The sequence below is a fragment of the Bos mutus genome, chromosome 8, assembly GCF_027580195.1.
Source record: "Bos mutus isolate GX-2022 chromosome 8, NWIPB_WYAK_1.1, whole genome shotgun sequence".
In the NCBI taxonomy this organism is placed as follows: Eukaryota; Metazoa; Chordata; class Mammalia; order Artiodactyla; family Bovidae; genus Bos; species Bos mutus.
This window is the reverse complement of record NC_091624.1, coordinates 73707150-73722435: the sequence shown is the minus strand read 5'-3', so window position 1 is coordinate 73722435 and position 15286 is coordinate 73707150. Positions and strand designations below refer to the sequence as shown.

The 15286-nt window shown below is 37.7% G+C and overlaps 1 protein-coding gene across 2 annotated transcripts in view; it reads right to left on the bottom strand.

The window, feature by feature from the left end:
* The window catches only part of IL33 (interleukin 33), a 79690-nt gene extending 66411 nt beyond the window's left edge, over positions 1-13279 (bottom strand). For both annotated transcript variants that reach the window (XM_070375863.1, XM_070375862.1), the window contains exon 1: positions 13058-13279. The gene's annotated coding sequence lies outside the window, so the exon portion shown is untranslated. The remainder of the gene's footprint in view (positions 1-13057) is intronic.
* Positions 13280-15286: the final 2007 nt, after the last annotated feature.

The following is a 15286-nucleotide window of genomic DNA, read 5'->3' as shown; positions in this document are numbered from 1 at the left end:
TCAATTTAAGTCTGAATTTGGCAATAAGGAGTTCATGATCTGAGCCACAGTCAGCTCTTGGTCTTGTTTTTGTTGACTGTATAGAGCTTCTCCATCTTTGGCTGCAAAGAATATAATCAATCCGATTTCAGTGTTGACCATCTGGTGATGTCCACGTGTAGAGTCTTCTCTTGTGTTGTTGGAAGAGGGTGTTTGCTATGACCAGTGCATTTTCAAGCTTGTTTTAGAAAAGGCAGAGGAACCAGAGACCAAATTGCCAACATCCACTGGATCATCAAAAAAGCAAGAGAGTTCCAGAAAAACATCTATTTCTGCTTTATTGACTATGCCAAAGCCTTTGACTGTGTGGATCACAATAAACTGTGGAAAATTCTGAAAGAGATGGGAATACCAGACCACCTGACCTGCCTCTTGAGAAACCTATATGCAGGTCAGGAAGCAACAGTTAGAGCTGATCATAGAACAACAGACTGGTTCCTAATAGGAAAAGGAGTATGTCAAGGCTGTATATTGTCACCCTGCTTTATTTAACTTCTACACAGAGTACATCATGAGAAATGCTGGGCTGGAAGAAGCACAAGCTGGAATCAAGATTGCCAGGAGAAATATCAATACCTCAGATATGCAGATGACACCACCCTTATGGCAGAAAGTGAAGAGGAACTAAAAAGACTCTTGATGAAGGTGAAACAGGAGAGTGAAAAAGTTGGCTTAAAACTCAACATTCAGAAAACGAAGATCATGGCATCTGGTCCCATCACTTCATGGCAAATAGATGGGGAAACAGTGGAAACAGTGTCAGACTTTATTTTTGGGGGGCTCCAGAATCACTGCAGATGGTGACTGCAGCCATGAAATTAAAAGACGCTTACTCCTTGGAAGAAAAGTTATGACCAATCTAGATATCATATTGAAAAGCAGAGACATTACTTTGCCAACAATGGTCCGTCTAGTCAAGGCTATGGTTTTTCCAGTGGTCATGTATGGTTGTGAGAGTTGGACTGTGAAGAAAGCTGAGCGCTGAAGAATTGATGCTTTTAAACTGTGGTGTTGGAGAAGACTCTTGAGAGTCCCTTGGACTGCAAGGAGATTCAACCAGTCCAGTCTAGAGATCAGCCCTGGGATTTCTTTGGAAGGAATGATGCTAAAGCTGAAACTCCAGTACTTTGGCCACCTCATGCGAAGAGTTGACTCATTGGAAAAGACTCTGCTGCTGGGAGGGATTGGGGGCAGGAGGAGAAGGGGACAACAGAGGATGAGATGGCTGGATGGCATCACTGACTTGATGGACATGAGTCTGGGTGAACTCCGGGAGTTGGTGATGGACAGGGAGGCCTGGCGTGCTGCGATTCATGGGGTCAGAAAAAGTCGGACACGACTGAGCCACTGAACTGAACTGAATGTATATCTTTCAGTGCTACTCTCTCAATTTGCCCCACTCTTTCCCTCCCTCCTGTGTCCACAAGTCTGTTCTCTATGTCTGCATCTCCACTGCTGCCCTGGAGATAGGTTCATCAGTACCATCATTCTAGGTTCCATATATATGTGCTAATAAACAGTATTTGTCTTTCTCTTTCTACTTAGTGCCCTCTGTATAATAGGCTCATTCACCTTGTTAGAACTGAGTCAAATGCATTCCATTTTATGGCTGAGCTTTTTTTTTTTATTCCATTGTGTATATGTACCACAACTTATTTATCCATTCATCTGTCCATGGACATCTAGGTTGCTTCCGTGTCCTAGCTATTGTAAATAGTGCTTCAGTGAACATCTGGGTACATGTGTCTTCCTGACTATATTTTTCTGAAACCCAAATATAGTATAATGGTTTGTTTTAATGTTTTCCTAACTAATGTTTTCTTGCTATTGGTGTACAACAAAGGAATACTTAAACTCCAAAATATAGTCATAGGGAAGATATCTTTTTCTAAAGTGTGTTTGTCAACTAACTTAAGCATAGTTGCATTAATTACAAATAACATGTAATTATTACATATTAATATATAATATGACTCACATATTAAGTCAACTAACTTAATATGTAGTTAACTGTACATATTAACTTAAGTGTAATATATAAATAAAAAGTTACATATTTCTAGAAAAAGTAAAAAAAAAATGCATGCATTAAAGGACAACCACAATGCCTATAAGAATGAATACAGTGAAGACGACAGAAAATACCAGTTATTTGCAAGGGTTTGGGATAACTGTAATTCTTATACACGGGTGCTGAAAGTGTAAATTGCTACAACCACTTTGGAAAAAATATATATATATCCGGTCCCACCACTTCATGGGAAATAGATGGGGAAACAGTGGAAACAGTGTCAGACTTTATTTTTCTGGGCTCCAAAATCACTGCAGATGGTGACTGCAGCCATGAAATTAAAACATGCTTGCTCCTTGGAAACAAAGCTATGATTGATCTAGACAGCATATTAAAAAGCAGAAACATTACCTTGCTGACAAAGGTCTGTCTAGACAAAGCTATAGTTTTTCCAGTAGTCATGTATGGATGTGAGAGTTTGATATAAAGAAAGCTGAGCTTCAAAGAATTGATGCTTCTGAACTGTGGTGTTGGAGAAGACTCTTGAGAGTCCCTTGGACTGCAAGGGGATCCAACCAGTCCATTCTGAAGGAGATCAGCCCTGGGATTTCTTTGGAAGGAATGATGCTGAAGCTGAAACTCCAGTACTTTGGCCACCTCATGCGAAGAGTTGACTCATTGGAAAAGACTCTGATGCTGGGAGGGATTGGGGGCAGGAGGGGAAGGGGACGACAGAGGATGAGATGGCTGGATGGCATCACTGACTCAATGGACATGAGTCTGAGTGAACTCTGGGAGTTGGTGATGGACAGGGAGACCTGGCGTGCTGCAATTCATGGGATCGCAGAGAGTCGGACACGACTGAGGGACTGATCTGATCTCATCTGATGTATATATATATACATAACATATATATACCTTGACCTGACTGCTGCTGCTACTGCTAAGTCGCTTCAGTCGTGTCTGACTCTGTGCGACCCCAGAGACGGCAGCCCACCAGGCTCTCCCGTCCTTGGGACTCTCCAGGCAAGAACACTGGAGTGGGTTGCCATTTCCTTCTCCAATGCATGAAAGTGAAAAGTGAAAGAGAAGTCTCTCAGTCGTGTCTGACTCTGAGCGACCCCATAGACTGCAGCCTACCAGGCTCCTCCATCCATGGGATTTTCCAGGCAAGAGTACTGGAGTGGGTTGCCATTGCCTTCTCCATTGACCTGACAAGTTTGCTTAAAGGTAACATATCTAACAGAAAGACATAAAAGTATTTGCCAAAATATATGTAAGGGAATGTTCCTAGCAGTCCTAGTCATGTAACTCCAAGCTGGAAACAATGCAAATGTCCATCTACATCATAATGGATAAATTATGGCATGTTCATTTAGAAGAATTCTAACTAGTAATGAGAGTAAACAAGCTACTTCTATATGCAACACAGAGGCATCTCACAAGCATAATCTTGAGTGAATGAGGCCAGACAAAAAAAGGTAAATAATGTGTGAATTTATTTATAAATAGGTCAAAACCCCCACAGGCAAATTGAATGTATGTTAGAAAACCTAATAATGGCTTTTCTTGAGGTAGAGACAAATGACTAGAAAAGGGAAAGAGGAGGCTTCTGGAATCCTTTACTCTTCTGTTTTTATGGTTGCATACGTTTGTGCAAGCTGGAATCAAGATTGCCAGGGGAAATATCAATAATCTCAGATACGCCGATGACACCACCCTTATGGCAAAAAGCAACTGAACTGAAGAGCCTCTTGATGAAAGTGAAAGAGCAGAGTGAAATAGTTGGCCTAAAACTCAACATTCAGAAAACTAAGATCATGGCATCCAGTCCCATCACTTCATGGGAAATAGATGGGGAAACAGTAATAGACTTTATTTTCTTGGGCTCCAAAATCACTGCAGATGGTGACTGCAGCCATGAAATAAAAACATGCTTGCTCCTTGGAAACAAAGCTATGATTGATCTAGACAGCATATTAAAAAGCAGAAACATTACCTTGCTGACAAAGGTCTGTCTAGACAAAGCTATAGTTTTTCCAGTAGTCATGTATGGATGTGAGAGTTTGATATAAAGAAAGCTGAGCTTCAAAGAATTGATGCTTCTGAACTGTGGTGTTGGAGAAGACTCTTGAGAGTCCCTTGCATTGCAAGGAGATCAAACCAATCAGTCCTAAAGGAAATCAGTCCTGAATATTCACTGAAAAGACTGATGCTGAAGCTGAAACTCCAAAACCTTGGCCACCTGACGTGAAGAACTGAGTCACTGGAAAAGACCCAGATGCTGGGAAATATTGAAGGCAGGAGGATAAGGGGACGACAGAGGGTGTGATGGTTGGATGGCATCACTGATTCGATGGACATAAATTTGAGCAAGCTCCAGGAGTTGGTTATGGACAGGGAAGCCTGGCATGCTGCAGTCCATGAGGTTGCAAAGAGTCAGACACGACTGAGCGACTGAACTGGACTGAAGTTTTTTCACTTTGTGATAACTCATTAAGCTGTATAGCCATGACTTGTACAATTTTCTGTGTGTATGTTATATGTTAATAAACTTTTTAAGTTAAAGGAAACAGAGACTGTCAGTGAATTCTAAAATATATGGATTCAAGTGTGGTGGTCAAAGAGATTGACAGAACTAAGTAAGCAATCTGTTTCATGGCTAAAAAAGAATTAAATGAACACCATTGTCTGTATTTAAGAATGAATTTGAGCTGACTAGAAAATGGTTAGATGGGAAATGAACACATTCCTCTCTTTCCTTAATATGGTAGAAGTGCTTCTGATATACCTGATTAAAGACTTAGTTTTTGTTCTGAAAGAATTGAAAAATCACATTAAAGATGACTTTTGGTATTTTTTTCAGACTGAGGCAGAATCCTCGGGATGACTTTGAAAAAATTTGGCTGCCATTCTTAGCAATGGGCAAGAAGTTCTTAAAAACCAAAAATGCTTGGAATTCTGCAAAAATGAAATGGTGCTGAGACTTGCCTAGTATAAATGTTGTTTCTTATCTGACAAGTATCTTTTCTTCCACCAAAGAAGAAATTTAGATATGCAGAAACCTAAGCCATTCGTGGCAATACTGTTTCCATCTGCCAATAACAGGTCTAAGTATGGGCATGTGACACAGATCTTGCTAATGAGACAAGGGTGAGGCATGTCTGAGACTTCTGAGAAAACTTTTCTCCTTAGAAGTAAATGCTGTTTAACTTTCACTCACTTGGCTTCTGTGAGGATGTGATGCTCAGAGCTAGGCCAGCCATCCTCTCCCTTGAAGGGAGAGATCATGGACAGTCTAAGGATGGCAGAGCAGAAGGATAAGATGAGCTTGGGTCTTTTGGTGATGTCCTTGATTCTTTGTACTGACTCTGGGGCTGCCAACTTTGGAACCTCTTGTTAAGTGAGCACTAAGTGTCCTTATATAGTAAATTTATCTTTTATTCTAGTTAAAGCTTATCAAGTGATACAAATTATCTTTATATATTTTTGGCCTAAATGTGATCTGCATTGGCTTTTTCTAAATCCTAAAAAGAAGTAGCTAACAACTAATGTATTCTGGACACTGAATTAATAATATCTCTAAATAAAGTTGGGTTGTTTAAACATTCTTCTTTATCCCCTGCTCAAAGCTCTTCTTAAAAATTTTTTTTAATTGTAAAAATGGATAATGTAAAATTTACCATCTTGCCCATTTTAAGTATATTTCACTAGTGTTAACTGCATTCAAATTTTGTGCAGCAGACCTCTAGAACTTTTTCATCTTGCAAAACTAAAACTATAGTTTAGTTTTAAACTTAAAAAACTCATTTCACCTTCCCAAAGGCCATGGCAACATCGTTTTACCCTCTGTTTCTTGTGTTTGACTACTTTAGTACCTCATATAAGTGGGATCATATAGTACACAGTATTTGTGTTTGGCTTATTTCACTTAACATAATGTTCTCAAGATTCATCCCTGTTAAGAATGTGACAGGATTTCTTTCTTTTTTAAAGCTGAATGATATTTCATTGTATGTGTATACTATATTTTCTTTATCCATTCATTAGTGGACATTTGGGTTGATTCCACCTCTTGGCTATTTTGAATAATATTATAATGAACATAGGTGTGCAGCTCTCTCTTCAACATCCCATTTTTGATTTTTCTGGATATGTACCCAAAAGTGGGAATGCTAGATCATATGGTGATTCTATTTTTAATTTTTTTGAGGAATCTTCATACCGTGTCCTATTGCAGCTGGTTTAAAATTTTAATATTCAAGTAATGTTATATTTTAAGCAAAATTTTAATAAAATAATATGAATATATAAAATGATATTTTAAAATCAATAAAAATATTATTTATCAGAAAACAGCATGATACACCAGAAACAGAATGGGTAAACTGAATTTTTTGTGTGTATCAGGAAAAAATTTTGAAATTTATAAGTAACCATTTCATGTCTGTTCTTTTTCTTTTTTCAAATTCAGATTGCCAATAATGGTACTGTTATTACTGTTTTTACTACTAATTTTACAGATTGCCAATATAGTACTTTTATTGATATTTTACTCTTGTAAAACACCAGTTGAGCTTGTTTGCCATAATTTTTATGTATATTAATTTGTGTATGAAATTGATTATGAAAATCATATCTTATAATGATGCATTATCTCATTATGAGTGGACAAATAATGACAAAATGAAATGACTTATAAAGACACTGAAGATCAAACTTCAGTTAGCATCCTACTTATACAGTGAACTGTTTAGCAGGTAGAACCATGCAGAGACTAGTAACCTCGAGGACTGTGGTTCACTGGTAGATCCAGATAACTTCTGTACATATCATATGCAATACCTCTATTTGGTAAAGTAATGGACACCAGTTACACCATATCCTCCAATAATGTGTTCACTTCTTTGCAACCCCATGGACTGTAGCCTGCCAGGCTCCTCTGTCCATGGAATTTCCCAGGCAAGAATACTGGAGTGGGTTGCCATTTCCTACTCCAAACTAATATAGGAACCAAACAAAAGCTGTCAATTAATAAGAAATCAATATTTTCAAAGTTAAAAGAATTTAAACAATTGGACCACAGTGTAAATCAAACAAATGATTATATACTCATAACAAAATAAGATATTAAAAATAATTGTAAGAAGTATTTTGACATATATCATAGAATTCCAATGACAATACAAATATGAACTAATGATTTCATTTAATATATAATTTTCTTCCCTATATCTGATAACTGAACTGCTTTAATTTCAGTATTAAGATGAAATAATCCAATGTGTATCCCAGGGCCCAGATTTTCGGTAGCCTGATAATGTTCTCCACTAAAGAAATTGAGATTCTTTGGAGAATGGCTGATTTATTATTTCAAGTAAAAGAAATGCAGGATAAGCCTGAATAACTTTTGCCTGAAAGCAGTGATGCATATTTTAAAATTCTGAGAAAATTTTAAAAAGAGCCACCATGAAGGGGCTTCTGTGTGATAAATTGTGACCATGTGGCTCAGCACAACAAAAAATTGTAGCTAATCAAACCAAGTCTGAAAATGAGTTAATTATAATATCACCAAAATCATGAGTCCATAATGATGGACTAAAAGGCTGTTTTTAGATCAAATATTATCTCACATTACCTCCATTCAGAAGTTAATTATAAATATAGTCTCATAGTATGTGAAAGTGTTTCCTTGTACAAAGACTAAAGTTATTGCTAGCATAACTTTTATAGAATTTTTCTCTTCTGTTTGGGATTTGAATATTGAACGGTAACAGAAACACTGGCCAACTTATTAAAAGCTCTGTAAACCTTTAGCTTTTCCACTGCTCTGTCATTCCCGTTATCCTAGATTGGCTGATACAGGTCAAAGCCACAGTGAAGTTCCCTCCCAGTGCTGGCATTCAGCTGGCATGCTCCAAATGGCTAGTACCTTTCTCACTATTATATCTGCTTATGTCATGCCAGCTGTTAAATGCTTTGTACCTCACCCTGTACAGACTATGAGATTTTCTTTCTCAAGCCAGTGGCCACCCAGTGATATACTGCATTGTGTATTAGATATTAAATTTTATTGTTAGAAGACATTTAAAAATCAAGAGTATAAACTCTTTCTACTCACAGATGTTAGAGTCCCTGCACATTGACCTGAACAGGCTAAGTTGCAGTCCACATCCTGTATATTTAATTCCCATAAGAGTTTCAATAGAGTTACCTTGTTCAATGATCAGAAAATACAATTCAGAGGTCTGGAAACTTGTCCACCATGGGATGATAAACCTTGTCTCCCACACTGCCTAATTCGTGTGTTGCAACCATTTCCCAAATTACTGACTTCATCATCCTTACATGGGAATCTAAGTAGGCTTACCTGGTAGCTGGGCTTAAAGTGAAAAGATTGTGCTAGATACTTCTCTTATTCTTCAAGATAGACCTAATCATTTTCCTTCTTTGGACAGAGTTGACCTCTTTCTGAGTATATCTAATGATGCAGGGCAGAAGAATGTAACTGGGCTCTCTTACTTTGCCAAGAAGGGGTGTTACATGGGATAGGTAAAGAAGTTATACAGATCTAACAGTGAACCACAATCCTTGAGGCTACTAGTCCCTGCTTGGGTCTACCTAGATAGTAGGGAGAACCAATAAGTCTAAAAACAGATGCTCTTTTAGGAGCATTTGTCACAAATAACCAGAAAAAAAAATGGATGCTCTGAAAATTGGATTTGTACCCAATTTTTATACTTTTATGAATTAAAAAAATACAAGGATTTACAGATAGTATTTTTTTTTCCAACTGACATATCACAATGCAAATGACTTTAATGCTTCTAAATGCTGAGTCTACTCTCATGGACCTTTAGTACTGAGTAGAAATCTTTCCACGTGACATTTGAAAGGTAATGGTAATTAGACAGCCAGATGTCACATCCTAGGCATGGCACTCTCCAAACTTGTTTATTAAAACAGCCTATACTGTTTTATACCACATAGTGACAATTATGATTATGATTATGATTTCACAAGCCATATGGCACTTGAGTAAGTAAGTGAAGAAAAAACTGTGCCTGCTCTTTGATAAATAATGCTACGTATACATTGATATAATATGAATCTTATAAAAGTCACATTGAAGAAAAAAAAAGAAGCTAAAAATAGCCACCAAATTATATTAAAATGAATGTTGGCACCTAGGTCTGTGGCTCAAACTTTTAAAAAAGACTAGAAGAAAAGAAATATTTACTCAAGAAAACAATCCTACTAATATTCATTGATTAGTATGAAGTAGCCATGCTGACTACTGATAAGCTATTTAAACACCTTTGCTAAAGAATGTAGACAATTGCTATATGATATATGTATAAATGGAGAAGGAAATGGCAACCCACTCTAGTGTTCTTGCCTGGAGAATCCCAGGGACGGGGGAGCCTGGTGGGCTGCCGTCTATGGGGTCGCACAGAGTCGGACACGACTGAAGCGACTTAGCAGCAGCATATGTATAAAAGATAATGGATAAGTAAAACCTCAGAAAGGAAAAATTTTGGGCCTAGTAAATTCAGGTTAGAGGAAAGTTTGTGATTGGGTTTAATAAGCTCCCAAATGAAAGAACATGGGAGAAAGGCATATGATTTTCTTTTTAAAAAGAAAATATAAACTACTTAAAGTCTTCCCAGGTGGTGCCAGTGGTAAAGAATCCTCCTGACAATGAAAGAGACTCAAGAGACACAGGATCAATTCTTAGGTCAGGAAGATCTCCTGGAGGAGGACATGGCAACCCATTCCAGTATTCTTGCCTGGAGAATTACATGGACAGAGGAGGCTGGTGGGCTACAGTCCATGGGGCCACAAAGAGTCAGACACAACTGAGTGACTGAACACACAACACACACATAAACTACTTACATAGCATTTCTTAAACAGCAGCCAATGACAGAGCCAGCAGGCTAAGGAGTTAGAGTGGCTGGGATTTGAACACAGCAGATATGCAAAACTATGAAGTTCTTCAAGAAAATATCTAATCTTTGCTAGGAAATCCAAGAGAAGTAATGAGCAAAACATTCTTACACTTGCAAAAGGTCTCAGGTGTATTAGCACTTCTGGGGAAAATTGTAATGATGACCCAATTCATGATCTGTGCAAAGTGAGAGGGAACTAGATGTAGACTGCTATGCTGGTTAAAAGTGAAGCCAAGTTTATGGGTGGATGCTGTACTGGCTTTACTAATGGCAGTGACAATAGAAAATTACTTAAGAGAATAGTGGCTGACAGGAACCTTTTCCTTCAGATGGCAATAAATGTAGTCCTAAAGAAAATAGCTGAAAGATTTTAATGTTATTTCATTAAAATTTTTGTTTGAAAATGACTGAAACCTTAAATAGAAGAAAATGGCTTCACAAAGATGATTAGAGATGCATTAAATGAAGTCATTTGGAATCTGTCTTCCCTGTTGGTTCTTTCTCCTTCCTGGAACTTGACTCTGGGTTTTAATTGCTGGTTTGAAATTTTCTGGTTGTGTCATCTTGGGTTAGTACAATCTTTCTAAATCTCACCTGTTTAATTTTATAAATGGAGAAGATAATATTTATTTCATAGAGATTCTATGAAGATTCAATGAGAGAATGTGGAATTAATGTCTCACATTTAATGAAATTTCAGTGATTATTAACAGTTACCTTTCATGACTGCTTCTTAATTGCTTTACCTTCAAAAGCATCTCAACACCTCTCTAAGGTAGAGTATCTTATTATTCTTTTGTTTTTGTTTTACATTTTACACAAGAGAAAATAATTCAGGCTTAGGAATGTTAAGATACAAAATCACACAGCTAGTCAATGACAGATGATGGAGTTGAGGCCTATCTTCTTCTAAAATTTTGTGGTTTTTTACTATTATGCTACACTGTAGTCTACACTTAAAGCAAAAAATGAACAGAAACAAAAATCTTCACAGTTATAGGATGATTTACCAATAATAGAAAGGACAGCATGTGAGCATGTCATGCCAGGAGTCTGCTACAGTGAGGAAGTGCCCCAAACTCCTTATACCACCTTTAACACCCCCAACAATGAACTTTGCCTGTCCTCTAAGACTGTGTACCCTTAAAGATTCCTTCTGTGTACAGATATCAACACCAGGGAAACCAGACAGAAAATGAAAAGAGATTAGAGGCTCTACTATGTCCCAAAGTCCTTGAACCAAATATTATTATATTTGGTTTGTTTGTTTGTTTTTAATGGAATTAAAATTATTTTCTGCTGTTCAAGATTATTTTTGGCCTTAATGTTTCTAAATGTCCCTGCTGCAAATTGAGATATAAAAGAAGAATTCTATCACTTGATTACCACCGTGTTTTCCAAAATTTCACGTTGTCGAATGAAAGATACAATGATTTTGGCACAGTCACACTCTTATCTCAAAAACAGACCTCCTGCTGTCAGATTTAGTGGCATAAATTTCTCTGATGTAATATTTTTCTTCCCCAGTGCTATCCCCTCTGCAGTACTTCCATGTAATGATTTAACTTTGCACTCATATTCTCCAAAAAAGACCTCATGTTATCAGATTTATTGGTGTGAACAATTCTTGGTGCTTTTTTTTTTTTTCCTTCCCTCATTGCTGCACTGCTATCCTCCTTCTCACCTCCCACAGTATTTGCTGAAATGATTTAATTCCTTCATGGAGCAGAAGCTTTTACAGTGACTCAGTACATTCCCTGAAGTTGGTTGAAAGCTGTTTCTTTAATCCTTTACAGACTGTGTCCAGGAGAGGTGGCTCCCATTTCTCAGTCTCTTCCTTTACTTTTTAGCACTGTTTCAATGTTTCAGTGAAAATTCCCCTCAGAATTCTTCCCTCTCTATAAATGGGAAAGGAAAAGAGGTATCTTTTGGCTTTAGATATTGTAAGTTAAACAGTGATGGGAAAGAGTAAAACATCTAGGTCAATACATTGCTGAGAAAATGAATTAGGCAGCCACCAGTTAAAGATTAGTAGGAAATCTAGGATCCTTTCAGAGAAGCATGTAGAAGAACATGTGAAATTTGAGTTGCAGAAAGTGATGCCTGTGAGAGTTCTTTACAATTTAAGGATACTACCCAGTAGTGTGATTCAGCTCAAGCACCCCAAACTCTAAGAAATAGAGAATTCTGAAGTTTTCTGAACACAGAGCTGTGCCTTTTCAGGGTCAAAATTAAAAGAAGAGCATTAAGTATTCAAAAGAGAAATATGAGAAGCAGTAGATAGGAATATAGAGAATAGCATAGGATGACATATAGCAATGACTCAAACAGAATAAATGCGGTGCTGAGGAAGGAGTGAGAGTCAAGTCCAGCCACACCTAGCCCTAGTTACTTCACTCTCAAGTCTCCAAAAACCCTCTAGAATCAACTTGTGTGCAGCCACAGTACTTAGGACTTTGTGCCATTTTTTATTTTAATTAAAATAGCCAGGAGGCACGTATTTATGCAAGGAAATATAAGGCAGAGAAGAGTGCAAGACAGTAAGAATTAAAGAGGAAAAAAAAGCGATTTTCACTCTAAATGAATAGTATCAAAACTAATAAGCTTTTGAATTTACTCATTTAGAATGTCAATTCCTTATTTTTTCCACAAATTGTTTTTGAGAGGATGGCATCTTTAGTTCTTATATTTGTCCTTCTTTCTTAAAAACCAGTTGTAAACAATTGTGAGTAGGTTTGCCTTGGATAAGCATTTCAGGAGTAAGAAGTAGAATATCAACTTGCTTTATGAAGTTTTGTGGTGAGAAAGGGGAACATGTACTATAAAGACAACTTATTTTAGCAATTTATTAATAATTTTATAAATCACTCAAAAGAGAACAAAGTGGAATTCTAAGTTAGCAACAACTGTTATCAACTTTTAATTCTATTGGCAATAATAATAAATCAACCTAATTCTTTATTTTATAGAAATACAAAGCATTTCTCTGTGGTTCTCAAGATTTTACTTTGTAAGACCTTATTAAAATGTACCAGAATATTGGTTTCATTCTTACCTTGCGATCTTGTTTTGATTTCTCCTCTGAAAAGCTGCAGCTCTGTGTTCAGAGTGCTTGCAGGCTCTATTTGTTATGGAAAGTTTGGCAGAGAACCAAATTGCTGTGGAAGGAAGAGCTGATTGGGTGACATTTTAACAGATTTTTAATAGCATGTAAACAACCAATAGTTAACAATCCTGTCAGCTAAAATTCATTGTCTTCTCCCCATTTCCATCTTAAGTTAATCCTGCAATTATGAATTTGATGTTCTGTGTTTTTATGCTTCCAATTTCCATCAAAATCAACTCATATGCAACCCTTTCATCATCCCCAAACTTGAGCAATGATCTTGAGCAAGCCAAGTGTTGCATTTCTGAGGAATGAAAGAAGACTATATCCACTCTTGAGATAAAGCAGTGAAGGAAGAACACAAACAGACAGGAAGCTAGACAATCTGTGCTGATTAGGAATTGAGCTGTGTACAGTAAATGGGAGGGAGAGATGACAGGTATTAATAGCAACCAAGGGACTGTATTATGTTCTGCCTTGGAAATTCTTGCAAATACTAAGAATACAAAGAATGAACAGTGCGATTCTTTGACTTTGTTCCTACAAAATGCCCCTCTTTATCTACTGAAAGTGAAACTCGCTCAGTCATGTCCAACTCTTTGCGACCCCAGGGACTATACAGTTTATGGAATTCTCCAGGCCAGAATACTGGAGTGGATAGCTGTTCCCTTCTCTAGGAGATCTTCCCAACCCAGGGATCAAACAGAGGTCTCCTGCACTGCAGGTTGATTCTTTACCAGCTGAGCCACAAGGGAAGTCCCTCTTCATCTATTATCTATTGATGTTTATTTAAGAAGTGTCTCATAAGCAGGGTATAGTTGACTTTTGTTTTGTTCTGGTTTTAACCAGTTTGTCTTTGTACTAGACTGTAATTGCTGGTATGCTGCTGCTGCTGCTGCAGCAAAGTTGCTTCAGTGATGTCTGACTCCGTGCGACCCCATAGACGGCAGCCCACCAGGCTCCTCCGTCCCTGGGATTCTCCAGGCAAGAACACTGGAGTGGGTTGCCATTTCCTTCTCCAATGCATGAAAGTGAAAAGTGAAAGTGAAGTCGCTCAGTCGTGTCCGACTCTTCGCTACCCCATGGACTGCAGCCCACCAGGCTCCTCCGTCCATGGGATTTTCCAGGCAAGAGTACTGGAGTGGGTTGCCATTGACTTCTCCCAGTTGCTGGTATATTTGCATTTATTTCTGAAATTTTGCTTTATTCTTTCTATATTTTGTCAATCTTTTTTATGCCTCATTTTCTTTCTATGTTTGCTTCTTTCAGATTAACAAAATGTTTAAATAATTAAAATTTCCCCTAGCATTCATGCTCTATAACTCTTGTCTCCTCAGTGGAGTAAGATTGCAAAATAAAAGCCGCCAAAACTTCAGCTCTGCTTTTAAGTGGCTTTCTTTCTTTCTTTCTTTTTAAGCCTCTACCTAATGCAGCTGTGTAATTTGGCAAATGTTTTGAGGTGAAAATTCCTTGAATGTCAGGCTCAGTTCTTGCCAGCCCTTTTGTTCTCTGAATTCTTGACCCTTCAAACCTCCAATTTTGTCACTTCATCCCCACAAGACAACCAAAGACTTTGTTGATTTTCCTATTTCCCAGCAGTGGCCTTCTGCCCAGAAATCCAGATTGCCTGCTTCCTGGTACACAATGGAATTGTCAAATGTCCCTGGAAAAAAAGCAGCTGTAGCTTCAATTTCTGTCTTCCTGGAATCTTGATTCCTCATCCTCAATGCTTCTTTTCTTTCTCTTATGTTTATATGGATTTTTAATTTGTTTTTTGTTTGTGGGGCTTTTTCAGCCCTTCTGGTTAATCTTAATGACTATACTGGACTGCCACAAGGCACGCCTTCCATTCAAATTGAAATTTGAGTTCAGTGTAGATGAAAGCATGTCTTCAGAAGCCAGGAGGACTGCAGGTCTTTTGGGCTTTATCCAAGTGACAGTAGAATAATTTATTATCAAAACTAAAACTTTTGAGAATGAAAAGAGTGTTATTAATAATTAGTCCAGAGTAACAGGTGAACATTGAGATATGGTCACCCCAGTTTTATGACTTTTATAGTTGTTTCTCCTCTCCTGCTGCTGCTGCTGCTGCTGCTAAGTCGCTTCAGTCGTGTCCGACTCTGCGCGACCCCATAGAAGGCAGCCCACCAGGCTCCCCCGTCCCTGGGATTCTCCAGG